The sequence below is a fragment of the Lynx rufus genome, unplaced genomic scaffold (genome assembly GCF_022079265.1).
Source record: "Lynx rufus isolate CCGP_SWC_20201006 ecotype Redwood Valley unplaced genomic scaffold, mLynRuf1.p SCAF_17, whole genome shotgun sequence".
NCBI classification, from domain to species: Eukaryota; Metazoa; Chordata; class Mammalia; order Carnivora; family Felidae; genus Lynx; species Lynx rufus.
In genome coordinates, this window is record NW_025814831.1 from 3926804 (window position 1) to 3947113 (window position 20310).

A 20310-nucleotide genomic window follows, 5' to 3' on the forward strand; every position below is an offset into this window, starting at 1 on the left:
ACAGATGGTAACTAGATTATGGGAGAATTAAGTGAGTTTAACTGAGTTACAATGGACTGCTTCCTAAGACTGTCCTGTAATACACCTATCACAGTGGCTGGCCCGCAGAAATGCATAAATATTACCTATTACTATTGTTTTTAATGTTTACTTACTTTTGACAGAGAATGTGAGCACATGAGTGGGGGAGGGGTAGAGAGAGAGAATCCCAAGCAGGCTGCGTGCTGTCGGTGCAGAGCCCAACACGGGGTTCAATCTCAGGACTGGGAGATCCCGACATGAGCCGAAATCAAGAGTTGGACGCTCAACCAACTGAGCCATCCAGATGTCCCTGTTATCTATTATTACGAAATAACTACTCAAATAATTCTTTAAATTATAATGACACAAGGAGTTAATAAGCGTGGCAGCCTCTGGGGAACTGTATGCCTTGGAAGATGTAGGCAAAAGACCAATTGTGTTTTACTGTGTATCTCTTTGAAATTTAGCTGTTTTACACCAATGACACATAACCTATGAAATTTTTTAAATTAAAATGTCAACCAAAATAAGAGACCAGTATCTCAATCTCCATGAGACTTCCACAATTAGACCCCCAAGTCTTTCGGGGTCAGAAGGACCACCTACAATATGTTGTCATTCTGGGATTTTATGTACACTCTTAGGGGGAATCAGGTGTTCACATGCAGTCCACACACACCTGAAGACTGACCTTTTAAGCTTAAGAGGCCACACTTACAGAACACAGTGAGTTATTTCAACGAACTCTCTTCCATTTCAAATATTGAATTAATTAAAAACACAACCGGTCCTTTCTACTAAAAGGGTTTATACAGTTTCACAGTTGTAATTCCAAACTGCCCTGTTTGGTTACCTTCCCCCACAGAAGGTAAAACATGCAAACACCTTTTAATGAGAAAATTTTAATACGTTCCAGGCTAGATCTGCTTAGCAACAAGTTAAAAACTCATGTCATCCTACTTGTGTTCCCATGGATACAGTCATGAACACTACGGTGGCAGCTGTACAAATCAAGGAAAGAATCCCAGGAGAACTGTATTTAAAACACGGACAAAAAACAATACTATGAAGGTAGGAATAACGCTGAGTACCTTTCCCATTAAAACACACCTCTCCAGGGACGCATGGCTGGCTCAGTCGGGGGCACATGCGACTCTCGATCTTGGGGTCATGAGTTCAGTAGAGATTTAAAAACAAACAAACAAGCAAACACCTCTCCATTGCCTACAGGTTCCAAACAGCCTTCCACTACAATCTCCCTCTCTGGGGCGCCCAGGTGGCTCAGTCGGTTGAGTGTCCGACTTTGGCTACTTTGGCTCAGGGAGTAATCTCATGGTTTATGAGTTGGCGCCCCACATGGGGCTTGCTGGCGTCGGCTCAAAGCCTGCTTCGGATCCTCTGCCCCTTCTCTCTGCCCCCTCCCCCTCTCGCACTCTCTCTCTCAAACATAAAAATGAAAACGTTAAAAAAAAAAAAAAAAAGAATCTCCCTCCTTAAGCCTGCCCTTACCCAGTGTTCCCGAACACAACTGTAAATAAGGCTTCAGCAACAGCATCTGCAGCAGTTGATAATGACTTTGGGCTATTTGTTTGTGTACTATTTCCAGGACTGGTACGTAGCTCTTTCTGATGTAGCAGATTTATCACACTGGCTTGAACACAAGGTAGAAACCAATTCTACATTTTAAACTTGTGATCTGGGGAAAGTTAAACATTTTCAATGGTTTTCTAAACCAACATTTTTTTAAGTACTGACATTTGAAGTAAAAGAAGTACATAATCCAAATTGTGGAGAAGACAGTTATTTTATATTATAACTAATATAGGGGCACCTGGGTGGCTCAGTCGGTTAAGCATCTGACTTTGGCTCAGGTCATGATCTTACAGTCCATGGGTTCGAACCCCACATCAGGCTCTGTGCTGACAGCTCAGAGCCTGGAGCCTGCTTCGGATTCTGTGTCTCCCTCTCTCTCTGTCCCTTTCTCAGCTTGCATGCTGTCTCAAAAAAATAAACATTAAAAAAAATGATAAAAAAAGAAATTACTTTAAAAAAAAAAGGCAAGCATTCTCAGAATACATAGTTGTAACAGGTGACTAAGAGTATCTCAAACTAATAAGAAAACTATAAAAACCCTATTCAATGGGAAAAAGACATAAAGACAATTCACAAAACAGTACACAGAAAACGTTTCACCTGTCTAGAAACTGGAAAAATACTTATGAAACAAGGCAATCTTCTGCTTATTAAACTTATCTATTTGTTTACTGCAAGCTAGAGCATATAGCAATGCAGAGTGCAATGTATTGCCAGTACACATTAGTATAAGTCTTCTGGTAAGCAATCTGGCAATATCTAAAATCTTCAAAATGTTCATACATTTTGACCCAGTAATTTCACTCTGGGGAGTCTTCAGAAATAATCCAAAATATAGGGAACTGCTATAAATATGTGAAGATTCATCTCAAATAGCTTGTAAAAGGAAAACAAAAACTTTTTTGTAATGATCTGGTAAAGAGGACTTTTATTCAAAGTATAGTTGACACGCAGTGTCATTAGTTTCAGATGTACGACACGGTGACTCCACAGCTACACTCTGTATGTTATGCTGTGCTCACTACAAACACAGCTACCATTTGTCCCCACACGGCACTCTTAGAATACCACGATATTCCCCATGCCATACCTTTCTTCCTCATTACTTATCCATTCCCTAACTGGAAGCCTGTATCTCCCACTCCTCCCTTCACCTATTTTGACCACATCCCTAAGAAAAGTAAATTTTGGGGGTGACTGGGTGGCTCAGTCAGTTAAGCGTCCAACTCTTGGTTTTGACGCGGGTCCCGATCCCCCAGTTTGTGAGATTGAGCCCCACTGCACACTCTGCAACTGACGGCGCAGAGCCAGCTTGAGATCCTCTTTCCCTCTCCCTCTGTCTCTCCCCCTACACGTGCACATGCTAACTTTTTTTTTAATTTTTTTTTTAATTTTTTTTGAGAAAGACAGAATATGAGCAGGGGAGCGGGAGAGAGGTGGACAGAGAATCCGAAGCAGGTTCTGCACCGACAGCACAGAGCCTGATGTGGGGCTCAAACTCATGAATCGTGAGATCGTGACCTGAGATGAAGTCAGATGCTCAACTGACTGAGCCACCCAGGCATCCCAAAATAAATAAACTAAAAAAAAAAAAAAAAAAAAAAAATCAATGAACTGCCTTCCTGGGATGCCTGGGTGACTCAATCAGTTAAGCAGCTGACTTCGGCTCAGGTCACGATCTCACGGTCCATGGGTTCAAGCCCCGCATCAGGCTCTGTGCTGACAGCTCAGAGCCTGGAGCCTGCTTCAGATTCTGGGTCTCCCTCTCTCTCTGTCCCTCCTTTGCTCGCACTCTGTGTCTCTCTCTCACAAATAAATATTTTTTTAAAATAATAAATAAATAAATTGCCGTCCAAAACCTAAAACAAGGAAAGAGAAAAGAAAAGAAAAGAAAAGAAAAGAAAAGAAAAGAAAAGAAAAGAAAAGAAGAGAAAAGAAAAGAAAAGAAAAGAAAGAAAAGAAAAGAAAAGAAAATTTTGAACCCAAATAGTGACAACAATAAGAAGCTGGTCTGTCTGGTAATATTCTATTCCACAGGTTATTATCCAATTATTAAAACGTTTTGAAGACCATGCACACAGAAAACTTGATAACAATACTAATAGTGAATTTACTTCTTGTAAGGTCCTACTCTAAGCACTTTATGTATATTAATTCATTCAACAATAGTACTGGAAAATATTAATGGCATAAAGTGGTGGCTCCTGAGGCTGGCTATTTGAGTCAGAAAACATTGAGAATTTTATGAAAGCGATGGATCCTGATATTTTCACACACACACACACACACACACGCACGCACATACAACATTTTGCACACAACTTCCAAGGGTTCACAGGTCCCAGGGTAAAAAAAATCCATCCAGTGTGTTCAGTGTTTACAACAATGTAAGAAATAGGCATATGAGACAATCTAGCCAGATGTAACAGTTTTTCCAGGGAGGCTGGATCTATGTATTTCATGGAGGTTAAAATACAGAGAGGGTAGTCAGGAAGGACCTGGGAAGAACCTTTGTATAAATCACCAACCTGGGGTGAGGGGATGGACCACAAGAACGTTGACGGCACACAAACCTGAGACCAAACGCAAGCTCTGACAACTACTAGCTTCATCACACACAGCCCTGGGCAAAGTCACTCTTCCTTCGTTCCCTCATGTAGAAAAGGTATGGTCTTCACAAGACAGCTAAAAAGGAGTACACATAAAAGGTGCTCTATAAATGATAATCCTTTCCCTATTTAGTTTTTGTGTAAACATCATCTGTGCCAAAGCCATCTTAAAAGTAGACATTTTCCCTAAACCTCAATGTGTATGAACCTGTCAAACAACTGCAAAGTTGACTTGTCCTCCTGATTTACCAACCTACCTTCCTCCCCTACCCTGCAAGTAGAGACACAGCGACATCCGAGGTTAGGTCTCCCTATTAGAAATGTCACCAGTGTGACGGCTGGTGCATCACTGAAAAATGTAATATAAGATATGCTGTGGGGGAAAGACAGCATAAATACAGAGAATATTTACTTGGTATATATCACCCAGAATCAGTGGGAACCCCCTGCTCCTAGATGACAGAAAGCACCGAGCTTCATCTGACGATAGTCACATTACTGACTTCTTTAGCCAGTAAGAGATCTCACAACTACTCAAATCTGCAGCAACTTGGTTTGGAGAGGTCTGCTTTGTTTCTTATATACTGTAGTCAGGATTAGTAATGAGACTGTTACACTGCATTCAAGTCAAGAATTTTCACTCACCCCTTCCCCCTCCCTCGACCAACCAGGGCAAAACACAAACTGCATCAGGTAAACACTCCCTAGGAATGACATCCTTTCCACAACCGCCGCCCCCCCCCCCCCACGAACAACTTCAGGAAAGACAAAATGGACCCTCATACTACATTCCTGAAGCACGATCACATGTGTGTACACAAACACGTAAACATGACACATTCTGGAGGCATCTCACATCAAAATGAGATCTTAAACGCATGCCTCACAAATCTATCATCTGTTGTACAGAAAAGTGGGATTTTGAACTTTAGAATAATTTTTTACGGTCAGCCTTTAAGACTTAACATTCTAGGGGCATTTAGGTGGCTCAGTCGGTTAAGCATCTGATTGACTCTTGATCTTGGCTCAGGTCCTGATCTCAGGGTTGTGAGTTCAAGCCCCGCGCGAGGCATGGAGCCTACTTAAAAGAAAAAAAAAAAAAAAAAGACAACATTCTTCTGAGAACAAATTCCATTTTGGACTGCAAACTAACTTTTCTTCACAGTATAGAGTAAAGCAACTTTAGTGCATAAAGTTTTCTGGATCCCCACGTGGCCCCAGATCACATCCAAACTATGAAGGCCTTTTATCACGGCTCTCCAATAATCATTTGGGTAACAACTTTCTGTAAGATTAGAGCAGAATTTTAGAGCTGGAAGAGACCTCTGAGATCATCTGATTAACTGCAGAATGGAGCTATATCTTAGGAGAGGATTCCAAGTTCTATAGGGTGAAAATGACACATGGCCAAAATTAATCTTGAAAAATATTTCCGGAAAGCCACCCACTAGAGACCAACAAACAAAATCTTCTCAGTAAGTTCAAAGCCAGTTTCCCCCCTCTACTGTTAGACCAAGTAATTCATTCTATAGTCACTGAGCACCCAAAACAAAGTTGGTGGGTTGTGTTCAGAAGTCATGTTCAACTTGGGGCGCCTGGGTGCTGTCAGTTAAGCATCCGACTTCGGCTTGGGGTCATGATCTTGCGGTTCCTGAGTTCAAGCCCTGAGTCCCGCTCTGTGCAGACAGCTCAGAGCCTGAAGCCTGCTTCAATTTCTGTGACTCATTTTCTCTCTCTGTCCCTCCCGACTGTGCACGCCGTCTCTCTCAAAAATAAACAAACATTAAAAAAAAATTTTTTTTAAAGAAGTCATGTTCAACTTAACACATCAACAGCAGGGGCACCTGGGTGGTTCAGTCAGTTAAGCATGATTACGGCTCAGGTCACGATCTCACAGTCATGAGATTGAGCCCCCACGTCAGGCTCTGCACTGACAGGAGGGAGCCCACTTGAGATTCTCTCTCCTCTATCTCTGTCCCTCCCTGGCTCATGTACATGCACTCCCCCTCTCTCAAAATACATAAATAAACATTTTTAAAAAGTAAAAACAGGGGCGCCTGGGTGGCTCGCGGTTCGCTGGGCGTCCGACTTTGGCTCAGGTCATGATCTCACGGTTCGTGGGTTCGAGCCCCACGTCGGAACGTCGGACTTGCTGCTGTCAGCACAGCACCTGCTTCAGATCCTCTGTCCCCCTCTCTCTGTCCCTTTCTCTCTGTCTCTCTCTCAAAAATAAACATTAAAATAAATAAACAAACAAATAAATAAAATAAAACCAAACATGAGAAGCATACTGAACACGGTCCTATTTTTACGCTAGGAGAATCACATGGAAAGATTCAGGGTAATACCTATCTCTTGCCTCCTCCAGGGCACAAGCAGGGCTATGATGACCATATGTCCAGATTAGTCCTGGACAATCCCAGTTTACACCTGTCAACCTGGCACAATTTTTAATAGGCTCTTGTTCACTCTCAAGAGTAGTCTGGGCCAGTCTACTCCCAGTAAACCTACCCCCACACCCTGCACAGTCAACTCTCACAACGAATCTGAGCTGGTCCATGACTCATGTTAACCGAGGAAGTGTGGCAGAAATGATAATGTGCCAGTTCCGGGCCTACACTTCCAGAGGACTAGCAGTTGCTGCTTCCTCCTTCTTGAAATGCTTGCTTTGGGAGCCCTGAGCCACTATGTAAGAAATCTGACTATCCCACTCGAGACCTCTCCCACTGGAAAACTGACAGGCCCTGAGACCATACGGAGACAAAAGAGGCCCAGGTGGCCCAGCATCTCAGTGAGGCCAGCAGACAACACCAAGCCCACCGAGCAATCAAATGATACCGTCCACGTAAGCCCAGCAGAACAACTATTCAACGAAGCAAGAATCACGAAATAATAGTTATTTCGAACCACGAAATAGGAGTGGTTTCTTAACACTTTCCTGTGAAGGAGAAGGGGATTCCTGTAATTTCTCATGGAATACTCCAGAGGTGGATGGGACTGATTAATAATAACTTGAGCCAGAAAGGGCAAGATCCTTCACGATGGCAGTCACCACTACCCTTCTAATCTTATAGAGGCAGTATTGTACCTCAGATCCAGAAACCTAGAATGAGGACTAAGCCTCAGAAGATCTGGGAAGGATAACGTCGAGAAAGGCTTGAGGTGCTTTAGTTATTTTTTTGCACTGATCTTAGAAAGGATTCCTAACTTTGAAATTTTTTTTTAAATTTGTTTAATGTTTATTTATTTTTGTTTTTTTTTTTTTAATTTTTTTTTTTTAGTGTTTATTTATTCTTGACAGAGAGAGACAGAGCATGAGCAGGGCAGGGGCAGAAAGAGAGGGAGACACAGAATCAGAAGCAGGCTCCAGGCTCTGAGCTGTCAGCACAGAGCCCGATGCGGGGCTCGAACTCACAGACCACGAGATCATGACCTGAGCTGAAGTCGGACGCTCAACCGACTGAGCCACCCAGGCGCCCCAACGTTTATTTATTTTTGGGAGAGACGGACAGAGCATGAGTGGGGGAGGGGCTGAGAGAGAGGGAGACACAGAATCCAAAGCAGGTTCCAGGCTCCCAGCTGTCAGCACAGAGTCCAACACGGGGCTCAAACCCATGAACCACGAGATCATGACCTGAGCCGAAGTCAGGAGCTTAACCAACTGAACCAACCAGGTGTCCCAAGGATTCCTAACTTTGAATGGGTGCTTTGTGCTGAGATTCGCTAAGCAGACACTTTGAATATTTAACACTATCATGGCGAAAGGGGTTAAACAGTCTGCCCAACATTCCTAAGTTCCTGCGTGACACAAAATATCTAAGGAGGAGGAGGCATCTAATGCAGTAACACTCAAGAACACAGGACTAGATCAAGTTGGATTCTCCCACATCCGAGCTGAGACCTCAGGCAAGTTGTTCAAGCTTTCTAAATCTGCCTCAGTGTCTGCACAATGGGGATGATACCACTGTGCAGTAGGGCTGTTCTGAGAATTAAGTAAGAGATAATTTGTAAAGCTCTCCGGCACGGAGCTGGTTCACACACACACACACACACACACACACACACACACACACACACACACAACTAGAAGGAAGAGAGTCAGAAGCCTGGCACGGTGCCTTCAGAATTACGTCAGCTCATCCACAGTTAGGCTATAAAAGGCGTATCTATAAAAGACCTATGCAAAGGCGTCTGTGAGCCAATAAAGGTGCTCGCTGCTGGGAGCTCAGGCTAAAAACCTCTATTTTGTAAACTTACTGGAAAGAGGTTCTGTCCGTGTTTTTTAAAAAAACAGGAAGTTGTTACCGAGAGACACACCTGTACCAGGCGCTCTTCTAGAAGCTGGGCCCCCACCTCACAGAGCTGACCTTCGGGGTGGAGGAGTCAGACAAGAAAGAAGATAAATAGGGTAGTATGTTAGACAATGTAAGAGGGAATGAGAAAACCATAAAGCAAGGAAGGAGGACAGGAAGCACCAGGGAAACAGCCGAAATGTTTAGATGGACTGGCCAGGAAAAGCCTCAGTGAGAGTGTGACAGTTCAGTGCGGAGGGAAAGAAAGAAGAACATAAGCCATATGGATGAAGGGAAGGGGAGGGGTAGAGAAGCAAGGAAAAAGCACTGGAGGCAGAAGAAAAGTGAGTGCAGAGATCCTACGGGCAGGAACACACCGGGCAACAGGCAAGAAAGAGAAGGGAGGCAGCGTGACTAGAGTGGAGAACAGAAAGGAGCAGTTGGGAGCTGAGGTCAGGGGCGATGGGGACTGGAACTCCTACAGATTAAACTGGCATCTTGTTCTAGATGTCTTGGGGGAGAGAGGGTTTTTTGATGGTTAACTTTACGTGTCAACTCAACCAGGCCACAGGGTCCCAGATGTCGGTCAAACATTATTCTGGATGTGTCTGTGAGAGTATTTCTGGATGAGATTAACATCTGAATTGGTAAACTGAGTAAAGCAGACTGCCCTCCGTAATGTGGGTGGTGCCCATCCAAACAGTAGGCCTGAATTTAATAAAAAGGCTAAGAGGGAACTTCTCCAGCCTGACGGCTTGAGCTGGGACACGGGATGGGATCTCCTGGTCCTCTCTCAGGCCTTTGTACTCAGACTACAACTTAGACCATCTCTCCTAGCTTGCTGACTGGCAGATCTAAGAACTTCTTGGCCTCCACAGTCATGTGAGCCAACTCCTTGTAACAAATGTCTTTTAATATATATATCCTACTAGTTCTGCTTCTCTGGAGAGCCCTAAACTAATCAGGTTTCAAACAGCAGTGAGGTACCTGGGACTCTTGGGGTAAACGGGGAAGACTGACAATTAGATCTTGCAACATGGAGGTCACCAGTGACATTATGAGCAATTCTGGAAGAGCAGTGGGGACAAAAACCTGAAAGAAGCGTGTTCGAGAAGAGAACAGAAGAAAAGAATGGAAAACAGAGTATAGACAATTATCAAGAAAAACCTTTTTACACAAGTGAGATCTAACAGGCTGCTTATATGCTGTTGAGAATGACAGCCTGCAGAAGTTCACATGCAACTGCTTCAATGTTTTCCCAGTTAAATAAAGGAAAAAGGGGAAGGAAAAATGGAACATTTTAAATGAGACATTTGAATACTCTACAGAAGAGTAACTAGATAGGAAAACAATATAACCTGTAATGGGCCTACGAGATTTTGGTGGTCATGATTTTAAAATGAGATTAGTCAGTATGGTCTCTGTAACCACATTCAGCTGAATTCACACGGATTCAAGCAAAAGAAGAATCAGAAGCTGCATTAAACAGGCCGTAACGAGAGCACTTCAGGCACCCTCCCCCCCACACACTCGGACTTGCCTGCTGTCCCACTTCCCAGCTGGAACAGCCCCACCAGGCCTGGCAGAAACCTGCAAGCTTCAGATGATCCTAAGCCTCAGCCCACTACCCACGTCTTCTTTCCTAACGTCACCAACTGTCTCCACCTCCCCCAGGGCTTAGAAAGGCTAAGCCCCGGTAGCCTTCCCCGTGTGCACTGTGACAGAAGCCACAGCAGCTCCAACACCTAATTCAGCAGCTTCCCCAGGGGCTGCCTGTGGAGGCCAAGTAACAAACCTGAAAGCAGAGAATAACGAAGTCCCTATGGGGCAGGGGCGCCTGGGTGGCTCATTCGGCTGAGCATCCAATTTGGGCTCAGGTCATGATCTCGCAGTTTGTGGGTCTGAGCCCACATTAGGCTCGCTGCTGTCATCACAGAGCCCATTTCGGATCCTCTGTCCCCCACTCCCTGCCCCTCCCCGCCCCTCCCCTGCTCGTACTTTCTCTCCCTCAAAAATAAACGTGAAAAAAAAATTTTAAGACCCTAATGGGGCAACTCCGACCATTAAGAGACAGGAGACGAGAAAGGGCCGTCAAACTTCTCAGCTTCCACCTCCACATACCTGCCTGCCGCCCGCCCCCATCCCCTGGGAGTGTTCTGAGAGGTGCCATGATTCCCTAGAGATTCCCAGGACGACCAAGCAACCAGCTAAGGTTCTCACGAAGCCGTGATGGCTTAGAAACATACCACTTTGTATTTGTTCTCCCTTCTTCTCTGCCTCATCCTCTTTTTTCCCTCCTCGCTCTAACTTCAAATAAAGCATCAGCACATACACTCTTGCCATCCTTTCCAGGGAATCCAGGCTAAGACACAGATTGTGGCTTAGACACGATTATTGATGAAACACGAGGAAAACAAGAGAGCATGAGTAGAGGACATGCTGTAATGACTATGGAATTTATGGTCAACAAAGACAAGAGAGTGACCAGGGGAAATGCGGCAGGAACAATGAACTGAAATTTACGATGGGGTTGAAGACTGCAGGAAATGGGATGGTTGAAGGTGGGAGCTATAAAGTCTGGAAGCGGTAGTCAGAGTACTAAGTTTGAAGTTGAAGTGACAAGAGTTTTTTCACATGATGGTGATCCAAGGGAATGGGTGGCCAAGGTAGGGTAGAGAACAGGATACATGGGAGAGAGGTCAAGGAACTAAGAAGCCCTGTCACTATTGTTGAATAGTTGTTCAGCCATTCACCGTTGCTCTGGGATGGATTACCCTCAAGGGCAAAAAAAATTACAAAAGACTACAGACACCGTGCTTAGCGAGTGACAAAAGAGGAAGCCACTTCCGTTCTAGTAATAAACTAGGTAACTCAGACCCACCAAGGACAAACAGAGAAGCTCAACAAAATGTCAAAAGCGTCTGCTTGAAGGAATCGGTGAACTAACAAGATAGAGCTGGAACACAGCAGAGACTGAGACTTAGGAAGGGAACTACAGCTACTGGGGTCACTTTTCCCCCCAGAGGCATTTGCCAACGCTAGAGGACAGCACTGAGAGGCTGAGACGCTGAATAATGCATCTGACAGGCTCTTGGTGTTAGGGTAATGGCTCTGACTTCCAAGTATTGCCACTGGGGAGAGGGAGAGAGAACAGCAGCCTGCGAACGGCCATTTCATTGAACTGGGACTCCGAGAGGCTGTACTCTGGAAGAATAAAACTGAAGTAGCGGTGCCTGAGTGGCTCAGTCGGTTGGGCATCTGACTTCGGCTCAGGTCATGGTCTCACAGTTGGTGGGTTCGAGCCCCGCGTCGGGCTCTGTGCTGACAGCTCAGAGCCTGGAGCCGGTTTCAGATTCTGTGTCTCCCTCGCTCTTTGCCCCTCCCCGACTTGTGCTGTCTCTGTCTCTCTCAAAAATAAATAAACTTAAAAAAACAAACAAACAAAAACAAAAAAGAATAAAACTGAAGTAGACAGACCCTCAAAGGGACTGCAGGTCGGCCCTGAACAATTTCTACTGGGAGTAAGCTGATTCCACAGTGTGAGTATAAATAAAACCTCCCTAGAAGATACTTTCCTTAGGCCTCAGATTTTTTGATAATCAATTTTCCAAGTTGCAAGTTTGATATAAAATGCACAATCAAAAGAGATCAGGCATGTGAGTAAATAATACAACATTAACACAAGACAGAAGAAATAGAAGACAAAAACAGACCACAAGCATTCCAGATATTAGTTACCAGATTTAAAAATAACTACAGTTGACTCTTGAACAGTGCAGCAGTGGGGAGCATACAGACCCTGAGGAGTCAAAAATCCGCATATAGATGGGGCGCCTGGGTGGCTCGGTTGAGCAGCCAACTCTTGATTTCGGCTCAGGTCGTGATCTCGCAGTTGGTGGGATCGAACCCTGTGCTGGGCTTTGGGCTGACACCACAGAGCCTGCTTGAGATTCTCTCTCCCTCTCTCTCTGCCCCTCCCCCACTCACACACTCTTGCGCTCTCTCAAAATAAACATTTTTAAAAATCTACGTATAACTTTTGACTCGCCAAAACCTAATAGCCTGCTGTTGACTAGAGCCTTATTGATAACATAATTAACACATATTTTCCAGGTTACAGGTATTATATACTGTATTCTCACAACTGAAACTTGAGAAAAGATGTTATTAAGAAAGTCGTAAGGAAAGGAAAATATATTTAGTGTACTGTAAAAAATCCGCATAGAAGTGGGCCGCACAGTTCACACCCATGCTGTTGACAAGTCAACTATCCACTTCCGATATTCCAGGACTTTAAAGACAAGATTTACAATTTTAGCAGAGAACTAGAAACTATAAAAAAAGAACCAAATGGAGGCTCTAAAACTAAAAAAAGGATATACAACTGAAACTAAGAACTCAATGGACAGATTTAAAAGAAGATAGACAGATAAAAGGAGAAAGACAAGTTAAAATAAAAGATCTCAAATGAAGCCCAGGAAATAAAAATTTGGAAACACAGACTTAGAGGCTAGGAGACAGAGATGCAGAACACATATGAAACTGAAATTCCAGAAAGAAAGGAAAAAGAGCCTGGAACAGAAGCAATACACAAGAATGACTGAGAACTGTCTAAAAGTAACAAGACAGTAAGCCACAGGTTCAAGAAGCTCTAAGAATCCTAAGTAGACTAAACTTTAAGAAACAAAGATAAACTTCATACCTAGGAATATCACAATAAAATAGCTAAAAGAAAGAGCAAACAATTAATACAGCCTGGGAAACAGGAAGGTTACAGTGATACTGACAGTTAACCTACTACTGAAAAGGACGGGAAACCCAAACACAAAGAGTCTTCTAAAGCGCTTTTATAAAAGGAAGAGAGCACAACCTAGAATTCTATACCCAATACAAATAACCTACAAGAATAACTTGAAATAAAAACAGTTTCAGACAGACCCATCACTAGCAGACCTACGCTGAAAGAAGTATCCAAAGGTGCAAAAAACAAAACAAAACAAAACAAACCAGATAGAAACTCACCAGGTACACAAAGGAATGAAGAACGACAAAATGGTCAACGGTCAATATATGAATAAATCCAAATAAAATGACTGTGTAAGATAATAGTTTCTTACAGGAATCAACGTATGTAAGACTTAAAATATGAAACAACAAAGGCACAAAGGGGGCACAGGGGTAAGCGGAGTTAGGCATCCTATGGCTGTTGCGTTGCCCTTCAAGAAGGTAAAAGCACCCAGTTTACAACAGGATGATAAATCAAAGATATAAATTATAATCTCTAGGGGAGAGGATTCTGGGAAGATGGTAGAGGAGGAAGCCCCACAAATCTGTCTGCCGCCTCCCCCGCCTCCGCCCCAGGCAACTACAGTGGCAGAGGCTGTCTGATGTAACTGTGCTGGATCTCTGGCGTCTACTGAAAGCTTGCAATGTCCAAGAGAAAAACTCATGCAGTAAACCGCAGTCAGTTCTGGTCAATCTCAGCTCTCCGGACAGTAGCAGCTACTCATCCCTGCCCCTGGCCATGGGGCGGGAAGCAGTGCACATATTCAGTTCCTGGCACAGCCTGTACACAACATGTAGGAGCCGGGGTATGCAGAAAGGACCGTGTTTTCCAAATACTGACAATCTGTGCTCTGACCACCAAATGCTGCTTCTGAAAACAGAGGTGCAGACAAGCAGCAGATCGTCACTGTTGTTGCACCACCCCCACACCACAACAAGCCTCTCATCCTCTAGCGGAGTCACTCGCGGGGGACTTTAAGAAGCTTGTCCCTTGTATACGCTCACACACGCACACACACACACATTCTTCACTCTTCTCATTTTCACCTTCTGGGAGGCAGATATTGATGACTAGGCCATACAAAAGCAAATGCATAGGGGCACCTGGCTGGCTCAGTTGGTGGAGCATGTGATTCATGATCTTGGGGTTGTGAGTTCAAGCCCTACACTGTGTACAGAGATTACTTTAAAAAAAAAAAAAAAAGCAAATGCATGCACTATACAGGGAAAATGAGAAAGTGACCACACATGCCCAGAGAAATGCATAGTCTCAGAAAAGATCTGAGAAACCCTGGTGCGCCTGTGTGGCTTAACTAGTTGACTATCCAACTCTTGATATTGGCTCAGGTCACAATCTCACAGGTTCATGAGTTCAAGCCCCACATCATGCTCCTCACACTGATAGTGTGGAGCCTGTTCAGGATTCTCTTTCTCCACAAGCTCTCTCTCTCTCTCTCTCTCTCTCAAAATAAGTAAATAAACTTAAAAAAAAAAAAACAGATCAGAGAAACCTTAAGTTTAACTTCAGGATGATCCTTGACATAGAGACAGTCTACAGTAAGGGGGAAGTCTACTGAAGAATAGATGAATTAGTGAATACATAACAAAAACGGCAAACCTGGGGAAGGGGATGTTAACCACATTATTAGACTCACATGTTCACTTTCCAACAACAACAACATCACAAGGGATACAAGAAACAGAAAAGTATGGCCAATTCAAAGGGGGAAAAAGTTTCAACAGAAACTATCCTTTAAAAGACCTGACAGCAAACCTACTAGACAAAGATTTAAAAATGGTCAAAGAACTAAAAAAAGATGTGGAGAAAGTCAAGAAAACAATGTATAAATAAAATGGAAAAATCAATTAAGAGATAGAAAACCTAAAAAGAAACCAAAAAAAATCGGGAGTTGAAAGTACAATTAATAATTTACTAGAGGTACTCAAAGGCAGACATGAGTAGGCAAAAGAAAGAATCAGTGAACCTGAAAATAGGAAAATAGAAATTATCAAGTCTGAGAAACAGAAAGAAAAGACTGAACAGAAAGAAAAGTGGACAGAGAGCATAAGGGACCTGTGGGACACCATCAAACAGACCAAATACAAGTTGTGGGCATCCCAGATGAAAGGGGCAAAGAGAAGATCTGAAAAACTAACTGGCTAAAAACGTCCCAAATTTGATGAAAGACATGAATATAAACATGTAAGAAACTCAACAAACTCCACAGAAATAAATCAGAGACCTACACCAAGGCACATTATAATCAAACTTTCCAAAGTCAAGGACAAAGACAGAATCTTGAAGGCAGCAAGAGAAATAACGCATCACATATAAAAGATCCTCAGTAAGTTAATGAGCAGATTTCTCATCAGAAACTTCAGAGGCCGGGAGCAGGGGGGCTCAGTTGATTAAGCGTCCAACTTTGGCTCAGATCATGATCTTATGGTTCATGAGTTCAAGCCCCACATGGGGCTCTGTGCTGACAGCTCAGGGCCTGCAGCCTGCTTCAGATTCTGTATCTCCCTCTCTCTCTCTCTGCCCCTCCCTCTCTCTCTCTCTCTCTCTCTCTCTCTCTCTCTCTCTCTCTCAAAAATAAATAAACATTAAAAGAACAAGAACAACATCAACTACTACTACTACTTCAGAGGCCGGAAAGCAGTGGACCAATATAATCAAAGTGCCAGAAGTTTTCAATTAGTAATAATCGCGCCTTGGATAAGACTCATTGGCTACGATACTGCCACTGCGCAAAGCTCAAAGTGCTAAAAGAAAAAGCTTTCAAGCAAGAATCCTATATCCTGCAAAACTGTCCTTCGAACAGCCTTAAAAAGGAAAGAAATTCTGACATAAGCTACAACATGCATCAATCTTGATGGCGTTGTGCCAAATGAAATAAACCAGTCACAAAAACCAAACTCTGTATGACTCACTTACATAAGATACTTAAGAGTACTCAAAATCATAGAGACAAAGTAGAATGCCTTCTACTTTTAATGGGAATAGAGTTTCAGTTTTATAAGATGAAAAGAGTTCTGGAAAAGGAAGATGATGATGAATAAATAGCCCATTATGACTATATTTCATACTTCTGAACTGTACACTTAAAAATGGTTAGGGGCGCCTAGGTGGCTCAGTTGGTTAAGTGTCTGACTCTTGATTTCAGCTCAGGTCATGATCTCATAGTTGGTGGGATCAAACCCCACGCTGAGCTCTGAGATCACAGCACGGAACCTGCTTGGGATTCTCTCTCCCTCTCTCTCTGCCCTTCCCCCCTGCTCATGCACATACCCACTCTCCCTCTCTAAATAAATAAATACACTTCAAAAAAAATGTTAATAGTTAAATATGACAAATTTTATATTATGTCTATTTTACCACAACTTAAAAACTTGGAAAACTAGGGGCACCTGGGTGGCTCAGTCGGTTAAGCATCCGACTTCAGCTCAGGTCATGATCTCACGGTTCGTGAGTTCGAGCCCCGCGTCGGGCTCTGTGCTGACAGCTCAGAGCCTGGAGTTGCTTTGGATTATGTGTCTTCCTCTCTCTGCCCCTCCCCTGCTTGCACTCTGTCTCTCTCTCTCTCAAAATAAACACTATAAATAAATAAATAAATAAATAAATGAAACTTGGAAAACTAAAAACAAACAAACCGTAACCTCTAGAACAACCACTAATGGCATTTTTAATAAAAGTACATAACTAGCAAGCTAAGGAGAGAGGGCAGAATAATAAACGTTAAGTCAATGCAAAAGAAGGTTGAAGGAACAAAAAAGAAACACAGAACAAGTGGGTCAAATAAATAGAAAGCTCTGAGTCAATAGATCTAAATTCAAATATGTCAGTAAATACTTAAGTGAAACTGTACATGGAACTAAATGCCTTAGATAAAAGCAAAGATTTGCTTTTTATGCCTTGGATAAAAACCTGTTTAGACATACCTAAATCATCCGAATAAAGGATGAACGCACAAATGAAAACAGCCCGCAAACACGGGCGAAAAGGAGCCGGCATAGCCAAGTTGTTGGGCAAGGAGCATTACTAGAGATAAAGAGGGCCGCTCCGGAGTGATAACGGTTCGCTCCTCCAGCAGTCCGTGCAAAGGCAGGTTACATACAGCAAAAAGCAGTAATAAGTGGTATAATCTGATGACATACATTCACAGCAGTGTGTTTTCGGGAAAAGAGGAGAACGGCACAGAACTGGCAATAAAGGACAAGGAGGACATCCCACTTCCAGGCCCGGTGATGTGAGAAATGTAGGAGGAAGCCAGCACTACTTGAGAGCACTGCAGGGAAAAAACAGTTCCAGCAGGAGAAAACCACTTTTCTACTGGAACAAGAACGTAGGGGAAATTCACCGAAGAAATTAGGGATTTTCGGGGATTCTTGCTGAGGCACCTTGCTTTCAGAAGGCTCGCTGGAAAGACTTCAAGAGAAGGTCGGAGGTGGGAGATAGGATCAGAAGAAACAATGTGGGTAGAGTCTTGGAGATTAGAATCCACATAATGGGAGGATGACCCAGTAATTCTGGCCTTGTGGGTGACTGATCACACACAAAAAAAGAAAAAAAGTGGTGGGGGCAGGAGGGGAGCACATGATGAGATTAATCCTGACGGTCCCAAGGCAGAGGGTGATGGAGGAGCTAGGTGTGCTGAGGGAAAGGAGGGGTGTGGGGATCCTGACGGGAATGGCTAAGTTCCTGGGCTTCCCCCGGCATCCGGCGACACGTATGGTCTGGCAGAGGGCAGCCTCACCCGAAGCGTTCACTGCTCTGCGTTTCTGCTTGAAAAAGGCTGCTAGGTTTGGGCTAAGATTGTAAAGAGCCGATCCGTCTCTGGCAGCTACCAAACAGAGGCTTTCTCAGAGGAAGACACAGAGCCAGTGACACAGCCGTCCTCCGAAATCCACCTCTGGAGTTTCTTTTTTTTTTTTTTTAATTTTTTTCAACGTTTATTTATTTTTGGGACAGAGAGAGACCGAGCATGAACGGGGGAGGGGCAGAGAGAGAGGGAGACACAGAATCGGAAACAGGCTCCAGGCTCTGAGCCGTCAGCCCAGAGCCCGACGCGGGGCTCGAACTCCCGGACCGCGAGATCGTGACCTGGCTGAAGTCGGACGCCTAACCGACTGCGCCACCCAGGCGCCCCCACCTCTGGAGTTTCTAACTGCCCCAAACCCAGAGGACTGTCCCCAAGTTTTAATAATGTTGTTAAACACAATTAATCTAACAAAACCAAGTGTTACTTTTCTGCGGACCGTAGCGAAGGACGGGCAGTTTACCAGTTCTACGCCTTTGTATTTCATTCACTTATTCAAGAGATTTTATTTTGTACCGACTATGTGCTAAACAATGTTCTACACTCTGGGGATATAGCGGTCTGGATACAAAGCAAGGGGGTTACAAAACGAAATCCCGTGCCTTCGTGGAGTTTATATTTTAGAATAGACATTAAACAAATATGTACATTTATAGCATGTTAGAAGGTGTTACGAAAATAAGAAAGAGGAGAGCAGGATGAAGAGGCCTGGAGTACAGTGGAAGTTTCCATTTTAACTAGGATGGTCAGGGCGCGTAGGTGGCTCGGCCGGTTACATGCCCATTTTCAGCTCAGGTCACGATCTCACAGTTGGTGAGTTAGAGTCCCGCATCAGGCTCTCTACTGTCAACGCAGAGCCTGCTTGGGATCCTGTCTCCCTCTCTCTCTCTGCCCCTCCCACCATGAGCATGCATGCTCTCTCTCAAAAATAAACATTAAAAAAATAGAGGATGATCAAAACAGCTCCTATGAAATTATTCCTGACAAAAATAATTAAAAAAAAAAAATCAATCTTCTAAATCTAACTACCAGTTTACAGAAAATACAGAGGACAAAGGAACATGATAAAAACAGCCAGGGGATGCAATCAGCAAATCCAGAATGAGGGACTCTTTCCACCAGACAATCCAGTGGTTTTCCACAACTTAATTACAAAGAAAAAAAAAGGGGGGGGGGAGAAATCTATACATTAAAACTCAGCGTGCATGCTTTAGGCCAAGATGGAGTAACAGAGACCAGATCGACCCTCCTCCTTGAAACATCCCAAAGAACAAACAGGGGCACCAGGGTGGTTCAGTCAGGTGAGCGTCCAACTCTTGATTTCAGCTCAGGTCATGATCTCATGGTTCATGAGATCGAGCCCCGCATCTGCCTCTGTGCTAATGGCACAGAGCCTGCTTGGGATTCTCTCTCTCTGCCCCTTCTGCTCTCTCTCAAAATAAACAATAAACATTAAAAAAATAAATTAAAAAAAAATATATATATATACATGAAACAATGGTCTTCCAGACAATGGCCATCAGGTGATGAAGAACCTGATGATCAGGTGATCCTTGAGGGTGGGAAACAAGAGAGATGAATGCTCCAACAGTCTCAACTTACAGGTCTGAAGAGTTTCCAGATCACGGGGCTGACTAGTATTTTACCAAAGAAGATAAGGGGATAGCAAATAAGCAGATAAAAAACCAAAACTCAGTATCGCTTGTCACTTGAGAAACAGAAGTTAAAACAAAATACCACTACACACATATTAGAATGTCAAATTAAAAAAAGACTGACCATACCAACTGTTAGGAAGGTTGCAGAGCAACTGAAATTCTTTTTATATAGTGTATGTGTATATACATACATATATATATATATCATTTTTAGTTTTTTTTTTAAGTTTATTTACTTTTGAGAAAGAGCACGCAAGTGGGGTAGGAGCAGAGAGAGAGAGAGAGAGAAAGAGACAGAGGGAAGGAGGGAGGGAGGGAGAGAGAATCCCAAGCAGGCTCCACACTGTCAGCACAGAGCCCGATGCAGGGCTTGAACTCACGAACCATGATATCATGACCTAAGCCGAAGTCAGACGCTTAACCGCCTGAGCCCCCGGGGCGTCCTGAGCAACTGCAACTCTTATACACTGTTGGTGGACATGTAAAATTGTAAAACCACTTGAAAAAGTTTGCAGTTTCTTAAAAAATTAAACAT

At 43.5% G+C, this 20310-nt stretch overlaps 1 protein-coding gene and 1 pseudogene across 1 annotated transcript in view; both read right to left on the reverse strand.

Annotated features, from left to right (window-relative positions):
• Nucleotides 1–20310, reverse strand: part of RCOR1 (REST corepressor 1) — a 129154-nt gene that overhangs the window by 86105 nt on the left and 22739 nt on the right. The gene's annotated exons all lie outside the window — the stretch shown is intronic.
• On the reverse strand, nucleotides 15886–16056 carry LOC124512725 (uncharacterized; annotated as a pseudogene).